This window comes from Rhincodon typus, chromosome 42 (genome assembly GCF_021869965.1).
Source record: "Rhincodon typus isolate 14 chromosome 42, sRhiTyp1.1, whole genome shotgun sequence".
Taxonomy (NCBI): domain Eukaryota; kingdom Metazoa; phylum Chordata; class Chondrichthyes; order Orectolobiformes; family Rhincodontidae; genus Rhincodon; species Rhincodon typus.
In genome coordinates, this window is record NC_063373.1 from 9,756,252 (window position 1) to 9,768,329 (window position 12,078).

The 12,078-nt window shown below is 44.8% G+C and overlaps 1 protein-coding gene across 2 annotated transcripts in view; it reads right to left on the reverse strand.

The window, feature by feature from the left end:
* Positions 1 to 8,952: 8,952 nt before the first annotated feature.
* The window catches only part of LOC109923573 (gastrula zinc finger protein XlCGF7.1-like), a 243,819-nt gene continuing 240,693 nt past the window's right edge, over positions 8,953 to 12,078 (reverse strand). For both annotated transcript variants that reach the window (XR_007265939.1, XR_007265940.1), the window contains exon 3: positions 8,953 to 9,056. The gene's annotated coding sequence lies outside the window, so the exon portion shown is untranslated. The remainder of the gene's footprint in view (positions 9,057 to 12,078) is intronic.

Sequence of the window (12,078 nt, forward strand, 5' to 3'; positions counted from 1 at the left end):
CCTCTTCGACCTGTTTGTTTCCTCTCCACCTATCCTCTCCTCTATCCCTCTTCTATCCGCCTCCCACTCTCTCCCTATTTATTTCAAAACCCCCTTCCCCTCCCCCTTTTCTGATGAAGGGTCTAGGCCCGAAACGTCAGCCTCTCTGCTCCTATGATGCTGCTTGGCCTGCTGTGTTCATCCAGCCCTGCACCTTGTTGTCTCGGATTCTCCAGCATCTGCAGTTCCTACTATCTCTGATTCGATTTTAACCCCACTGCGAAGCCTCTTCTAAGGATGCCTAACCTGAAGAAGTTACCCTCCTCCCTCCGGACAAACCTCAAGGGATCTCTCTCCCACTGCACCTCTATCCCTCTTCTATCCGCCTCCCACTCTCTCCCTATTTATTTCAAAACCCCCTTCCCCTCCCCCTTTTCTGATGAAGGGTCTAGGCCCGAAACGTCAGCCTCTCTGCTCCTATGATGCTGCTTGGCCTGCTGTGTTCATCCAGCCCTGCACCTTGTTGTCTCGGATTCTCCAGCATCTGCAGTTCCTACTATCTCTGATTCGATTCACCTAAATGTTGTGAGACCAAGCCTCAAATCTTTATTGACACGTACTAATGCTTATTAGCGCACCAGACGCAAGAAAAACGCAGAAGAGTGCTATGGTTACAGAGCAAATAGACTTCTTTTCAGACATGTGGACTTTAGACACAGTTTCTGTGGCTATCTGCAATGTTTAACTCATTTGTGAATTCTCGTCTCATTTAGGATTTTGAAATCTCCCGCTCTGTTCATAATGTGAGTCATTAATATCTGCCCAGAAGAGAAGCCGTCCGAATACTGACTCTTGGGAACAGTACTGGGCACCCTCCTCTAGTCAGGAAAACATCCCTGCATTCACGGGCTTCAATTCTTCACAGATTTTGATTCAGTGACACGTGATTTTGATTTTCAACATCACAGTTCTCTTAGGTTTATTTTAAATCAAAAATCGAATTTCACCGACCCATAAGCAGAGAAACTCGGTGCCCCAGCCGCCAAGGCACAAGCTAAAATGTGGACACGCCTTTCAGCCTTTGGCTCCAGTGGTACAATCGGTTAGCATGCAGTACTTGTATGACGGTATAGAAGCGTATGAAATGCTGAGATTGTGAGTTTAAGCTTCACCTGGCGTGCCTTTTACTGACATGGGATTCAGGAACTTGCTTTACAGTAAACTTGATGAAAATGTTTATCCAAATACTGTCTTACCTGCTGAGCATTTCCAACACCTTTTGTTTGTATTTCAGAGTCCAGCATCCACACCGTTTTTTGTGTGTATGTTCTGTGGTGGTGTTTAACTAGAACCGGTATTAATCCCTTTTGGGGCAGACATATTGGAAACTCATGAATATTAGGCCTGCAAGATAAGACTGCAATGTGGGCAGGACAATGAGAGAGGGAGGCAACATTCTACGTTTGACGGAATTTATCTAAGAGGAATAAAAAGGCTTTCATTACTTCAGATATTACAAATACAAGAAAACCTTATGACAGTTACAATTAAGTACTTCCAAATGTAGTCATTGTAACAATAGAGGGAATTGATAAATTGTCGAACAATTACATATTGTCACAGTTCCCAAACGGACAAGGGAAGTGCAAGTTTGATGCTGGGTTCCTTGCTTTTGTGGTGGACCTAAAAGGTTTGTTGAGTAACTTTGCAGATCGAACGAAAATTGTTGATATGGCAAATAGAGAGGAGGAAAACCTCAGACTACAGGAAGTCGGGCTAATGGCAAACGGACCTTAATCCTGAAATGGATCAGGAGATGCGTTTTGAGAGGATTAACAAGAGAAGGGAGTACATGACGAACAGTGAGACACTGGGAAGTATAGAACATCAGAGCAACGTTTCTGTGGCTGTCCTCCGATCCTTAAATGTGAAGGGCTGGACAATGTGGGTAAGAAAACATCTGGGATACTTGGTTTGGTCAGTTTTGGTATTCAATGCAAAGCCAGGTCGTTATAATGAACTGTGTAATATGTCAGTTAGGCCACAGGTGGACAACTTTCGCCACCTCCAGCGGATGCCACCACTAGCATTCCAGCCCCATACCCCTCTGCACGCTCTTCATTTCCAGCATTTTGCAGGAACTGTTCCCTCCCAGACACCCAAGTCCATTGCTCATCGGCTCCAACACCTCCTCACACCCAAACGGCACCTTCCCATGAAATCACAGAAGATGCAACACCTGCCCTTTTACGTCCAAAGCTTCAGCACATTTTCCATGTGAAGCAATGATTTACCTGCACTTCAGTCAATCTTGCCTACTGTATTTGCTGCTCACAATGTTGTCTCCTCTGCATCACTGGGGAGATGAAAGCCAACTGGGTGAACCCTGTGCAGAACACCCGTGTTCTTTCTGCAAAAGGAAAATGACCCTGAGTTTCCAGTTGCCTGCCACTTCAACATACCACAGTGCTCTCACGCCAACATTCCAGTTTGGGGGCTATTTTTAGTGTTCCAGCGAGGCATAGCACAGGCTGGAAGAACAACATCTCATTTTCTGTTTGAGGACTGGGCAGCCTTCAGAACTCAATATCGAGCCCAATAATTTTAGAAATTGTGCCCCTTCGTCCACGTCCTTCACCCACCCCAATACTTCAGGCCCAGTCATGTAATAGGCTGCTATCAGCACAGCCCAGCACATTTACAATTCCTTATGATCTCTATTTTCAACTAATAATTTCCCTCGCTCACATCCCCATTCCTCCCACCCACCACCCGAACTAATGTCCTTCCGCTTTCTGAGCACCATCTCTGACTATCCATTCATTGTCCCTGCCCCCCAACCCTGTCTTCGATACATATACCACATTTTCCTCGGTAATGTCAGTTCTGCAGAGTTGATCGATTCGCAACAGTAACTCTGCTTTCTCCCCACAGACACTGCCAGACCTGCTGTGTTTCTCAGAAATTTCTGCTTTTATTTGGAGAACACTGCTCTATTTTGCTGTCCAGACTGCAGGAAGAGTATGATTGCACTAGACGGTGTCCAGAGAATATTGACCAGGATGTTGCCTGGACTGGTTCATTTCTGCTGGGAAGATAGGTGAGCTAGGCAGGGGTTGCTTTACTGAGAGTAGGGAAGACTGGGTGAGGAACCGTTTAACATGTATAACATTATGAAGAGGATAGATGTGGGTGATTGGAACAAACTTCATTTCATTGAAATGGATTAATAACCAGGGATATAGATTAAAATCAAGAGACAGGAGATTTAGAGGAGATTTAATGAAGAAGTCTTCCCTCCAGACAGTTCTGTGCGTCTGTAGTTCACTGTGTGATAAAGCTGAGAATTACCAGGATATTTCAGGAGTATTTAGAAGGCCAGATCACACATGGATAAGGACCAGGTACTGGAAAGTGGGATGAAGATGGGCGACAGACTACTTTCTGTCCTGGAAAGTAGTGGCCATTGAGGCTCTGGGGCACAATGGACAGTACGTTGGACTTCCATAAAGCTGCTAATGTTGCTACTCAAAGGTTGTGGGTTCCAGTGCTACTAGAGGTAAGTTTTAGTTTAGGTTTGAAAGGAGTTAATGAAGCTGATTCACCATCACTTCTTGTGTCTGGAATTCTAGTTCCTGCTGCTGAACAGAGGAAGCTGTCACCTTTTCAGGGCAACACAGAGCAGTGTTGAGCAAAGTAAACTTTTTAGGTAAAGAGCGGTTCCTGTGGCTTTCTGCATTGTTTAGTTTCTTTGTGAGTTTTGCCTCATTTAGGATTTTGAAGTTATATGGTACGTACACAAACGCGGGTCATTAACATCTGTTCAGAAAAGAGGTGGTCCCAATACTGCTTCTGAGCATTGTGCACTCTCATCCAGTCTGGAAAACAATTCCTCACAGATAATTTCTGAGGAAGGGTCACTGGATCCGAAATGTTAACTCTGATTTCTCTTCACAGATGTTGCCAGACCTGCTGAGCTTTTCCAGCAACTTCTGTTTTGGTTTCGGATTTACAGCATCTGCAGTTCTTTTGATTTTTAGTACAACATAGGTCTGTGCCGACTGCCAATCTGAACGAATCTCTTTTGCCTGCCCATGGTTCCGTATCCCTCTATTTCTTGACTGTTCATGTGTCTGTCTAAATGCCTCTTAAATGGTTGCTATCATGACGATGACAATGGTGAATCGACACCACTGAATATCAAGTTCATCATTTCTACCCCACTGCTCTCATCTGGAATGGACAGCTCCTGATGCAGCTTTCAGTCAGACAGTCAAGGATTCTCACAGGCTCTCTGTCAGATTGCATGCTTCTTCACAAGGTTTCACATCGAACAAATGGCCGTGTGAATTTTGGAGATTCAGGAGGTAGATTTCTCACTTGCTGGGCAAGAGTTCTGACTGTGGTGCTCAACTTCATATTTTGATATTCTAAATGCAGCCCTGGTCTCTTCCTAATTTACAATTTTAATTGTAAAATTCAATTTTCCTTTGTGTTACAATTTTGTACATTCAGTCATCATGAGAGTCTTGCAATGTGTCCTTGAATGACGTAATGGTGAAGATTGATGACGGTGGGTCATGTTGTCTGTGTGAACTTTCCAAAGGAAGTTGGTGAAGTGCCACTGACTCTAATTCTGTGAAGAATTGAAGCCCAGGGCTTTTCATTCCATTGGCTTCCATTCTTCACAGAATTAGGGTCAGTGGCACTTCTCTTCTGGATATATATTAATGAACCACGCTTGTTTACAGAGCGGACGATTTCAAAATCCTAAATGAGACAGATTCACAAATGAACTAAATAACACAGAATGCATGGAAACTGGTCTTTTCCAATGAGGGCAACGTTTTCACACAGAGGGTTGTGTGTGTATGGAATGAGCTGCCACAGCAAGTAGTGGAGTCTGGTACAATTACAGCATTTAAAAGGTATATGGATAGGACGGGTTTAGAGAAATATGGGCCAAATGGAACTAGATTTATCTAGGATATCTGGTCAGCACGGACCAAATTTTCTGTTTCCGTGCTGTACATCTCTCTGATTCTAAGTGTATTTCGCTGAACATTGCTCTGTCATTTTCCTGATCTTGAGGCTCTGAGAATCACTGGTCCATGTTAATCAAAGCTGCTGTGGGTGAGGCTTGAGCTCACAACCTCGGTATTTCACATGCCTATATGGGCATGTCTTCCTGCAATATTAATTGATCCCTTACTGTGTTACTTTTGCAGATGTTGAGAGAAAAAGAGGGGAAGTAGGAGCTACTATCGTGACTCAGATTCCAGCTGAGGTTGCTGCAGGCATAACGTAGTGCAATAGCCACTTTACGGTCACAGCGCCACACACCAAACCAAATGCAAGTGTGCTAAAAGTGCAGTATTAGAGTTTGGGCCAGGAATCGCACCAGACACAGCAAGAATGTTTGCCAAACTGTGGACTGAGGTGAAAGAACACAAAATGGGGGATCTTTCGATTTTGGGGCCCCAGAGGTTGTAAATGGTCAGTAATGAGCCTGGAGAAGACTGAGATTGATAGATTTCTACAGATTAAAATGTCAAGAGCTCAGGAGATAATGCAGAAAAGTGTCATTGAAGTAGGAGGTCGTCCATGATCTCATTGAATAGCGATGTGGACTCGAAGGGCTGAGTGGCCGCATCATACTTCTTACATCTTAAGATGACAAGTTAGATATAGATGGATTGTTTCCTCTAGGGTGAGGGTTGAGGACCAGAGGACATAATAAGGTGTTGTCCACCTAAGTCAGAAATGAGGAGAATTTCGTTGCACAGAGGCCACTGAATCTGGAATTCTTTCCAGTAGATGACTGTTGAGGTTGTGTTGTTGGCAACTTTCAACTGAGCTGGACAGATGTTTCATCAGTAAATCGATCAAGGGCTATCCACGTAAGGCAGGAGGATGAAATTGAAGAAGATCAGATCAGCCATGACCTCACTGAATGGTGGGACAGACTCAAAGGGTCGAATACGTTTGCTTCTACTTCATTCCTACTGCTCCTACATTGTATGGCCCATGGTCTTATTTGATCGATAAATTAAAATTGTGAGGGGATTGAATAAAGTGTTAGAAAAGGTGCATTCACCTGATGAAACAAATGTGCTGTGCCTGGAGACAACAAATGACACTCTGCATACCACAGCTATCCTGTTCAACGGATATGCTAATAATCTGTGATTGCTCTAGACAATTGGTGAACCTTATACATTTGACAACACAGTTTTCATGCAGGATAATGGATCACAGTATGATTCACAGACAATAGGAGGGGGTGTAAAATGAATAAAAGGTATAGCAAGTATCTATTTGCTTTGTTTCACAGGAGAAGTCTCCAAGTTTCCAGCTGCGATTGTCTCCCCACTGGTTGAATAAAGACGATTTGATATATCATCAGAACCTTGTGTCCGGTGCTGGTTTAAAATACTCACCATCAATCCCACAAGGTTAACTTGTGCTTCTGATCTTTTGTTTTTTGTTTTTTCAAATGAACAAATGAAAAAGTACAGCACAGGAACAGGCCCTTTGGCCCTCTGGCCCTCTAAGCCTGTCATTGTCATAGTCATAGAGATGTACAGCGCGGAAACAGACCTTTTCGTCCAACTCGTCCATGCTGACCAGATATCCTAAATTCATCTAGTCCCAGGTGTAGAGCTGGATGAACACAGCAGGCCAAGCAGCATCAGAGGAGCAGGAAGGCTGATGTTTCGGGCCTCGACCCTTCTTCAGAAATGATTTCTGAAGAAGGGTCTAGGCCCGAAACGTCAGCCTTCCTGCTCCTCTGAGGCTGCTTGGCCTGCAGTGTTCATCCAGCTCTACACCTTGTTATCTCAGATTCTCCAGCATCTGCAGTTCCTACTATCTCTTAATCTAGTCCCATTTGCCACCATTTGGCCTATTTCCCTCTAAACCATTCCTATTCATATACCCAGCCAGATGCCTTTTAAATGTTGCAATTGTATCAGCCTCCACCACTTCCTGTGCTGACCATCATGCCCTAATTAATCTAAAAACAAACCTGCCATTTTATGATCCGTATTTCTCTATTCCCTCCCTATTCATGTAGATGCCTCTTAAATGTCTTCAATATGCCCACTTCCACCACCTCTTCTGGTAGTGCATTCCAGGCTGCTACCATTGTCTGCATGAAAAACGTTCCTCACACATCTCCCTTAAACTTTCCTCCTCTGACCTTGAACCTGTGCCCCCTTGTAATTGAAGCTTCAACCCTGGGAAAAAGCCTCTGACTATCCACCCTATCTATGCCTCTCATAATTTTGTAGACCTCTATCAGGTCTCCTTTCAGCTGCTGTCTTTCCAGTGAAAACAATCCTAGTTTTTTTAACCTTTCCTCATAGTCAATGCCCTGGAGACCAGGCAACATCCTGGTGAACCTTCCCTGTACTCTCTCCAAAGCTTCCACATCCTTCTGGTAGTGTGGTGACTAAAAATGCCCACAATACTCCAAATGCGGCCTAACAAGGGTTTTATACAGCTTTCCTGTTTCTCTTTCATTCGATGTAAATAAATAGAAAGTCAAGTTGGAAGAAATGACGTGAGGGAGATCGTGTTCCTTTTAATTTTCCCATTTAATCTACATTTCAATAAAAGGGCAGGAAACAGGTTTTAATTCTTGATTTAGGCTTTACTATAGTGTCGACTATTCGAGAATGTCCGGTGAGATAATCTGACAAGAAGAGGATTGCTGTTCTAATTTATACAAACGATGCGCGGTGAACAAACATGGCAACAGGAATAGTTGCAGGAAACAACGAGAAGGGGATTCAAACTCATGCGTGCAGAGCACAACGAATTAGCAGTCCATGGCCTTAAACTCTCAGCCACGTCGTTACGTGCTTGATGCTGGCTTTCCACAGCAGAATATGACGTGATCTCGTCAAACTACCGTGGGGTTAAGGCGAGGGTTGAGAAATCTCCTCAGCAGATTTGAATCCGTACCATTACATTTCTGGTTTCAGTGGAATTATAACATCAGTAAAATCCAAGAAATCCTTTGAAAGAGCAGTTGTGATTGGTTCATTCCGAGTGAGAATTTGTGAGAATGAATCGTGGAACATGAAGTTCCATCAGATTCACAGCCTTGACTCATTATTTCTTCAGTCAGTTTCTCTCTCCTGCCTTGTAGCGCACAGCCCTTTCACTCCCCTCCCCGATGCAATTTGGACTATTCCAACTGGACTGAGGGGTCATCCAGGGTAAGATTAAGCGTCAGTCTCTCCCCACAAACACTCAGCGAACTGATTTATTTTTGCTAAGTAGCCCTGTCCATTGTGAGTACTCTCACAACAGCAACACGGAGTCATTCTCCGCCTGGATTTTAAATCAAGGTCACAGTGGAAAAAGGTCCTTCCTTACCACGAGAACATCAAAGAAGCTGCAACCAGTGAAAGTTGGCATATCAGTACTCCAGTCTTGTCACTTATTCCCGTGTCAGTGAATTAACTCTACTTCACAGTGTCAGATTTTCACCTTTGTTCTTTTTACAGAATCTTGTCTTTACACACAGACACAAACACACAAAATTCTGGGAATAACACGCAGCTTCAGTGACATCTGTGTGAAAAGAAATGAAGACTATTTTTCAGCTCGATGAGCTACCATCAGAACTGGGTAAAGTGAGAGATAGATCAGGTTTGAAATTAATCTTTAGGCAGGGAAAGAGGGGATGGAGGAAAGAAGCAAAGGGGAGCTTTGTGATGGAGTGCAAGTCAGGAAAGATTCAATAACAAAGTGGGGGGGGGGGGTTGGGGGAAGGCAGAGGGAGATGTGAATGGAACAAGAAAAGGAACAGAAGATGAGAGAGCCATCTTGATAAATCTCTCTTCACTGTGTCTTGGAGAAACTTCAGGAGGGATTCCTTCATTTCTCTCCCGTAATCTTAGCAATCAGACCACTCTTGCTTAGACCCATCACTATCATTCTTCAAGAAAGTGACTGTTCACGTTCGAGGACCCAGAGCAGTTTTATTGATCCAAGCATTTTTGTGGCATCTGCCAATTTTATTCATCAACCATCAGGGCGTAGCAGCAAACTTGCCTTTCATTCACCTAGTGAAGTGGAGACCAGTTTCACTCAGAAACCATCAACTGGTACATTTACAGAGCAGCAGGAAGGCATTAAAAATATAACGATTCGTCACAATTATATATTACGAATATATATATTATATATGTATATATATATTCGTATATTGAAAATATCCAAACACTAATCTATATTGTACGCTTGTGTTAAAATAATATGCATTTTAAAATCATTTCCCGCAAATTTGGAATCTTCCCTGAAATAGCAGACGGAATGACAGATTGTGAGCCTCATCATTTGATTTTCATTAGACCGTATTTCACATGGATTCTAGAAGTTGCACTGAGCAGAAGCAAGGCCTTTTCATGCAATTCAACATTCTATTTCAGAAGGATTGTCGACATGCTAAGAAGGCGTTGGATAGGTTGCCTACACTTACATTTGATATAGACTAGGAACAGACGAGATGCATCAAGGATAGTGAAGGAAGTGAGAGTGAGAATCTTGCTCGAGTGGGTGGACGAGTGTCGCATGAAATCTGGAGCAGAATAGGCAGAAGTGATTTATTTTGGTGGGAAGAGTATAGAGAGACAGCGCAAATTAAAGGGGAATGGGTGGGTAGGAGCAGAGAGAACTGGACATCTATTCTCAGCAGACAACTTGCCGATGGCAAAACTGTGCATGAGCACGGACAGACTTACACATTGGTCTCTCCCTTTCCCATTGCTGCTCACAAATGGTGAAAGCTGAATATGAGAAGCAGAGGAGCACAGTAAGCGGGAAGCACACTCCCTCTTCACTCACACACTAGACACATCATATCAGAGATAGTAGGAACTGCAGATGCTGGAGAATCCGAGACAACAAGGTGCAGGGCTGGATGAACACAGCAGGCCAAGCAGCATCATAGGAGCAGAGAGGCTGACGTTTCGGGCCTAGACCCTTCATCAGACACATCATATCGACCTGTTGCTCAAACTGGAGCAGTTAACGGGTTAATTGCAGGGACTGAATCGACACTGTGGATCAATAACTGCTGATCAATGCAGCAATCAACATGATAACTGATTTAAAGAGCGTTTTTTCACGTCATTAACAGGGAGTTAGTTCAGTGAGAGTAGCCATATGGCCGACAGAAGAGGGCATCACATTTCATTGCGAGAGGTAACATTATCAAATGATTTTCAGATTGAAATCGGGGTTGCACTCACTTTACATAATGAACAAGCTCAAATTCAGGAACACAAACCACATTCCTGCGCAGGAAATAAAAGTGTTGATTTACCTTACAAACATTATCTTTGTTGAGCAGTAGATGCTCAACATGAATTGCACTATGTACAATTTTTTTAAAAAAGGAATAGAATTTCACACCAGTTTATAACTTTGGATTGATTCCAACATTAACATGCTGAACAAGATAAAGGAAAGAAAGTGCTTTAAAATACGATTAGGCGGTGATTAAAAATATGATTAGGTTCTCGTGATGCGGATAATTGGATACAGTTTCAGTAAGCAACTCAGAGAAACTCAGCGGCGCAGCTGCGAAGATACAACCGGAAATGGGGTTGGGAATTAGCGCTTGGGGTTACTCTGTGGCTCCAGTGATGCAATCGGTGAGCGGATGGTCCTTCTATGATTGTATACAGGCGCGTGAAATGCGGAGGCTGTGAGCTCCAACCTCACCCAGGGTAGCTTTACTTGACATGGCCCAGGGATTATTGGGGCATCAGCCTGTGGGGAAAGGATACGCAGCAATTTTAATCTGAAGCAAAATAATTGTCTGCAACACAAATAATTGTGGATTGAGAGAGGATCTCTCCCAGGGAAATGCCTCAATTATAGCGAAAAACCCTGCATTGATGACTGTATCGGCGCCGCCTCGTGCTCCCACGAGGAGCTCAAACAGTTCATACACTTCACTAACACCTTCCACCCCAACCTTAAATTTACCTGGACCATCTCTAACACCTCTCTCCCCTTCCTGGACCTCTCTGTCTCCATATCGAGCAACCACCTCGAAACCGATATTCATTTCAAGCCCACCGACTCCCACAGCTACCTAGAATACTCCTCCTCCCACCCACCTTCCTGCAAAAATGCTATCCCCCATTCCCAATTCCTTCGCCTCCGCCGCATCTGCTCCCAGGATGAGGCATTCCACTCCCGTACATCTCAGTTGTCCTCGTTTTTCAAGGACCGTAACTTCCCCTCCTCGGTGGTCGAGAACGCCCTCAACCGTGTCTCCCACATCTCCCGCACCTCATCCCTCACACCCCGTCCACGCAATAAAAACCAAAAAAGAATCCCCCTCGTCCTCACGTACCACTCCACCAACCTCCGGATCCAACGCATCATCCTCCGACACTTCCGCCATCTGCAATCCGACCCCACCACCAAAGACATCTTTCCCTCCCCACCTTTATCTGCTTTCCGGAGGGACAACTCTCTCCGTGACTCCCTTGTCCGCTCCACACTCCCCTCCAGCTCCACCACACCCGGCACTTTTCCCTGCAACCGCAGGAAGTGCTACACCTGCCCCCATACCTCCTCCCTCACCCCCATCCCAGGCCCCAAGAAGACTTTCCACATCAAGCAGATGTTCACCTGCACATCTGCCAATGTGGTATACTGCATCCGCTGTACCCGGTGTGGCTTCCTCTACATCGGGGAAACCAAGCGGAGACTCGGGGACCGCTTTGCAGAACACTTACGCTCGGTTCGCAACAAACAACTGCACCTCCCAGTCGCGAACCATTTCAACTCCCCCTCCCATTCCTCAGACGACATGTCCATCCTGGGCCTCCTGCAGTGCCACAACGATGCCACCCGAAGGTTGCAGGAACAGCAACTCATATTCCGCTTGGGAACCCTGCAGCCCAATGGTATCAATGTGGATTTCACAAGTTTCAAAATCTCCCCTCCCCCCACCGCATCCCAAAACCAGTCCAGCTCGTCCCTGCCTCCCTAACCTGTTCTTCCTCCCACCTATCCCCTCCTCCCACCTCAAGCCGCACCTCCATCTCCTACCGACCAACCTCATCC